This window comes from Crassostrea angulata, chromosome 6, assembly GCF_025612915.1.
Source record: "Crassostrea angulata isolate pt1a10 chromosome 6, ASM2561291v2, whole genome shotgun sequence".
NCBI classification, from domain to species: Eukaryota; Metazoa; Mollusca; class Bivalvia; order Ostreida; family Ostreidae; genus Magallana; species Magallana angulata.
The window spans coordinates 42297590-42303589 of NC_069116.1; the positions used below are offsets into that span (position 1 = coordinate 42297590).

General features: G+C 34.1%; 1 protein-coding gene across 3 annotated transcripts in view; it reads left to right on the forward strand.

The window, feature by feature from the left end:
• LOC128189027 (zinc finger homeobox protein 4-like) overlaps positions 1 to 6000 on the forward strand; it is a 107347-nt gene that overhangs the window by 49256 nt on the left and 52091 nt on the right. For 2 of the 3 annotated variants that reach the window (XM_052860419.1, XM_052860421.1), the window contains exon 6: positions 2651 to 2781. The exons of the other annotated variant lie outside the window; for it this stretch is intronic. The gene's annotated coding sequence lies outside the window, so the exon portion shown is untranslated. The remainder of the gene's footprint in view (positions 1 to 2650; positions 2782 to 6000) is intronic. 3 annotated transcript variants of the gene reach the window in all.

Consider the following 6000-nt stretch of genomic DNA (forward strand, 5'->3'; position numbering starts at 1 on the left):
AAAATCCTTGTCAAGAGCATATCTTCTCCCCCTTGGTCCAATCTGGCTCAAACTTCACTCACAGAGTGCCTCTAGCCAAAGGGTGTGCAGTGACCTTGAATAAAGTTTGTAGGTCAAGGGTCAAGGTCATATTGGATCATTTTTAGAGCATATATACTCTCCACTCAGCCCTATTTTGCTCATGCTTCCCACAAACAGAGCTTTTGAGTAAAGGGTGTGCAGTGACCTTGAACCAAATTTTAAGGTCAAATGTGTAGGTCATAGCAGAATGAAATGAAAAATTCTTATCCAGAGCATATCTTTTTTCCTTTTGGTCCAATCTGGCTCAAACTTCACTCACAGAGTGCCTACGATCAAAGGGTATGAAGTGATGTTGAATGTTGTTTTTAGGTCAAGTGTCAAGGTCATATTAGATCTTGCAAAATTCTTTTTCGGATCATATATACTCTATACTCTCCACTTGGCCCTATTTTAGTCCTACTTCACATTAACACAGCTTTTGGGTTAATGGGTGTGCAGTGACTTTATAATTTGAACCAAGTCAATGTGAAGGTCATACCAGATCTCTCTATAACACACTCTATAATCATAACCATAGATTATCTCCCATTTGCTTAATCTAGCTTTAACAGTAGGTTTGAAGATAATTGAAATCATTTTAAAAATAAGTATGCCTTATAAAAGGTTACTACAGTAAAACTCGGATATAGCGAAGTCCTAGGGACCAAAGGAACCGTAATTTGTTATATCCATATAACGAATTCGTAATATTAGCTATAGTGAATTCACTATATACCTATTTTCTTAATAAGACTACAATTCGTTATAACTGTAAAATTTTGCAAAGATTTCTTAAGAATTTTACCGGGGACTAAAATAAAACTTCGCTATACCCAAGAATTCGCTTTATCCGTGTTCGTACTAAATTAGTTTTACTGTATACCTTAATGATGTCATAATGTATAAATGACGTAATGAAGATCATGTTATTTTTATAAATTCATGATGGCTGACATGTTTCTTAATGGATTTTGGCTAGGAAACATCAAGCACATGCTTGCTCAAGTACTATTTTCATCAATGATGAGTATATAACTAAATGAACAAAAACATGTGATAATGGTACTCCAGCACATCTGCAATCTTAAAATTTACTTCTGAAAATAGAATATGAAGACAAAATGACAATATTTTCATATATTTACATTATCCAGTGTCTTTGCCTGTGATAACACTAAGTATCGATTTTGTACTATATAACTCATAATACAAACGACGCCAAATCGAGGCGCCAGTGGGGTTTGTTTATTTATATTTAAATATTTAATCGTACGATGGCCTAAGATTATATAAATATAAGTAATAAGGAATCATTCTTTGAATATTATGAGGTGATAATTTCGGTCGGGCGTGATCAAATCTATCATAAAGCCCTTCGGGCTTTATTGGATTTGATCACGCCCCGACCAAAATTATCACCTCATAATACTCAAAGAATGATTCCTTATTCCTTATTTGTTTGCTAAACTGCAGAACAACCCATTTTAGTGATGTCATAGATGAACAGCTATTGGATAATGATGACTAATATCCAGTTTGTTTTGATAGACAGATCTTTTTTAATACCGTTTTATTAAAAGATGATACTTTTAAAAAATTGGTAAAAATGGGGGGGGGAAGGGGGGGCAGATATATCAGACCTTGTCAAGAATATTTCTTTTCAATCATTAAATCAAATAGCATGTTGAATCATCAAAACAAGATTTAAGCAGTTTAAAACCAGAGATTGGTAATGAAAAAAAAAGTATCGTTATACTCATCTAACTTGTTGTCTACCATTTAAGGTGTTTAAAAGGTGAAATTCTTAATTATTAACTCATGCAACATGGTTGGTACTTACATAAAATGAATATAACTATATAAGCAAAACGAAAAAATCCATACCTCCCAAAGATATTTTTGAGGTTAACTTTTTTCTGATGAAGAAATTGGAAAAGATCACCTGGACCAATCAGAAAGCACCAAACTTCCCCAGATCTTAATTTAAATAAGTTTGTTAAAACCAATTACTAAGAGTTGACAGTTTTTTTCTAAAATATTTATTAAGGAAGGACTAGTTTGTAAATGTTTTCGCATTGGATTGTTTTTTGCAATCTTAATTAACAGTGCTATCATCAACTTCATTAAACCAAATCAGCGTGAAAACATATGTTAAAAAGAAGATCATCTTTTAGAATAATCAGCTGTCCATTGATTGGCTAAGTCAGGTGGAAGTGAAAATGTAACTTGAAACTATAGGCAATTTGGGGAAGGTGAACTGTTGGATGGCACATTCTGTTGGGCCTAACAATGCCATGTGACAATTAATTAACTGACAACTATCAGTGACGTGTGATGCAGATAATAATTGAGCCAGAGATATTTCCCACCATTAATACATTGCATGGCAATCAAATATTGAAGGTGTTTACCGCTTATTATCTCTGATCCTGTGTAACTTGATTGGTCAAGTTATTGTGTTCATTGTTTGTCAGCGAGAGCTGTGCGACACTTGTGCTCTTGGGTACAGGTAAGGCTGAGAGGTCCACCCTGACTTTACCTGGGCACTTTCTTTCCATGTCGGTTGTTAATTGATTACTTTCATTATTAGGTCAATAGGCTTGTGATCTGGGCCATGTCACATAAGGAGTCTGTCAGTGGAAGACGTTAGATGTGAATTCTCCTCAAGGTGTTTCCCAGTGGACCAGCTATATATATATATATATGCTCATGTATATATAGGTAAGACTTTATCAGGCAGATGATCGGAGAGGCTATATTTAGGCAATTTTAACATGACATGTGTCGGACTGCAGGAGAGTTAATGAAAGTTAGTTTTTATTAATCCATAGGACGCATTTTAAAAGTTTTCCTTAGTATAAAGTTTCAAATTTAATATTTCCCTTAGCTGTTGTATTGGATCATTAAGTCGGTTACTTTCTTTTCTTCTATTAAATGTATACCTGATCAGGTGAGAATTTTTTTTTTGGGGGGGGGGGGGGGGGGGGGGAGGTGTGATTTGTTCACTCTCTCTCTGTATTGAGATGGGCTGTCTGCTGGATCCCTCAATGTGAGACATGGTTGACACCTCTAGTCTGAAACTGACCAAACCTGTGCCATACAATAGATGTCCCTGATAAGCCTCTTTGTTTCTCTCTGTTTGACTAGTAAAATTGACTTGGGGGCTTTCATCGGGATTAAGAGGGTCGGTATGGGGTCAAATTAGATTATCAGATTCCACACGAATTGATGCACCTGCCTGTTTTTCGTATAATTTGTCATTGTAAAATTTGGGAGCCTTTTTCTTCTTCATATCTGTTATTTTTCTTCCGTTAATTTATCACAGGGGCAGAACTGTGTTAATTCCCTAAGTTTAATAGCATTTCCAGGTATCGAAACAGATAAACCCAATCATTTCCCACACCTTTGTGTAATGAGAACAGTAAATCAACTTGTGCTATCTGTAAAGGTATTTGCAGTTAATATTTAATTTGTTGCGTGTGATTAATTAAAAGTGTTGCATATATATATTCTGCCACAATAGAGCTCATAATCTTGTGCACAAAGGTCTTGTTGAACAGAATAGCTTTTGGGTAAAAAACAACTCAACATATAGAGGGCATATAAAGTTTACATTGTTTTACAACTTTCTTGTTCAAATTAATGCTGTACTTAAAACGGAGCTGACAACACATAAAAAATTACTTATTTCTCCATATGCATTTCCACTTGTCTGACATTTTCTCTGAATATCAATATATGATAGATAGTGTTAATGAGCGAAAAGGGGAGTTCTTTGTAGACATTATTTCTTTCATGTAGAATATAGTCAGTTCATGTACTGAAAAGTTGAGTTATTTTGGTTGGATGCTATAATATTGAATTACCAGTATTCATGCAAGCATAGAATAGCAACATTAGAGTCATTAGAATTGAGCTCCTGAATGTTAAGTGTATAAAATTTTCAAATTAACACAAAATTAGAAGTTTTAGAAAAAGTGCTTAAAAGTTGATACAAACTTAATAACCTGCGATATTGTAATTAAGACTTGTTCTGATGCTCAGTTACACTCCAAGAGAAGTCTGAACACCATTTTAGCAAGAGCTTGGACTTTAGAGGTTGTGTCGCTCATCAGCAATATGACATAGGCCTGTCTATTTCATTGCTGGCCACTCAGCCATGGGTCTTCGAAATCAGCAAGATTTTTAGTTGAATTTATATCATTGAGTTGTCATCATCAAAGCTGTCTTTCTACGACATGTTGCGTCAGTGATTTTTACTTTCAATTAGGTCGTTGCATTCGATGAATTGTCTTTCGACAAGGTGTCTGGTACCAATTTTCACTGTTAATGGACAGGTTTGCTAATACCAGCTATATAGCCATATCATTGTACTACAAATGAAAAGACATATACAGTGTAAATGAATTATTTGATACTGCAGAGTCCCGTTTCTATGGTTCTGTTTCTCATTATCAGTATACCTATTTTAATTAAGTTTCTGAATTCTGAGTTTGGAGACCATACTTACAGTGATAATTAAATGTGTTAAAAACAGTTTTGTCTCTCGGAGCAAATGGTTCAATGGAGGGAAAAGGTGCTGCGGAAGATATTGCATTATTGTGTATGATATTAGAGTTAGCAAAGGTTTATGAACTGTGCATGCGCCATTATAGTTTATCTGCATTTGGTCAATACTCCTAACTGTAAAAGGTTGATGGAACCAAAGCATGATGAAGAAAGTGGCTGACCTTCATAATGTTTTCCTCTGTATCATCAAGATGACTCGGACATGCGTAAAGCGCCTCTATTCTTGCAATTAAAGGAGTTATTTGTTCTGACGAAGTCGGAAGGTTTCTACATTACAATTTAATACCATCATAAGAATTGCATTGGTAAAGAATGTATAGAAAAGCCAAATTGCTATCTGTAGAAAAATTGATTTTTCTTCTCTGTTTTAATTGCCTAATCAAAACGGTCCTGATTGCAATAAGTGGACTAAATTAGACTAATCAGTCTTTAGATATTGCAATAATCAAACTGGTTTAATTACCCCTTCATCTCTCCTGGCCACGGCCTGAACTCATTAATGTGATTAATGAAAGATAATTTCTTTCTCCATTTTTGGATAGAAATGGAAATTTTGTGGAGTTGAATAGCCAAAGTAATTATAATCCATAAAGCAACTAAGTACATATCAAGCAATTTTGTATGGAGGGAATCAAGTGTTTGATGGTTCGTAATGTTCTTCTTTTATATTCAGACACATTACTTTTGGAGTTTGCTTGCATGCACAAATCTTTGCTATGTTCAAATGCTATAGAATTTCTTTATTTGCAATAAACTGTAATATTGTAAACTATTTTTAAAGATTAGAAGTTAGTTAAATTCTTACAACAAAATCATTTGGCGTATGGTATAAGTTTTTTTGTATAGCTTGTAAATTGATTTGTTGTTTCGCATCCCTGTCAGGAGTATTTATAGTAACATGTTTAATTGTTGCTGTTACATGAAAAGACGGTTACTGTTCTTACCAAAGTGCCGTTATTGGTCAGTATGTGAAGACTGGTTATGTGGTCTTGGCCCCACATAGACCTCTATTTAATAAGGTTAACCAATTAGTCATTTGGTATTAACAAAAGAAAAAACAACAACAATTAAGATAGAGGACAAAATCTGATGCCTAGATGAGAGCTATACTGTGCTTCATTTAAATGGGAGATCAAGCACATTTTTGAGATTTTTTAAAACCAGAAATTATGAGAGAATTAGATCAAATTTATTTTGACATAGTTTTATTCATTGAAAGAGAGATTGACTATCAGAAAATTAGCAGAGTAAGGTGTAATTACATCTCTCCATTTGTAGAAAATTTAAAAGATCTTAATGTTTTTTATTGCTTTCACTGCTTTAATGCTCCAATGTGTTGCTTCAAATCTTTGATTAATTCTGACAGAATTT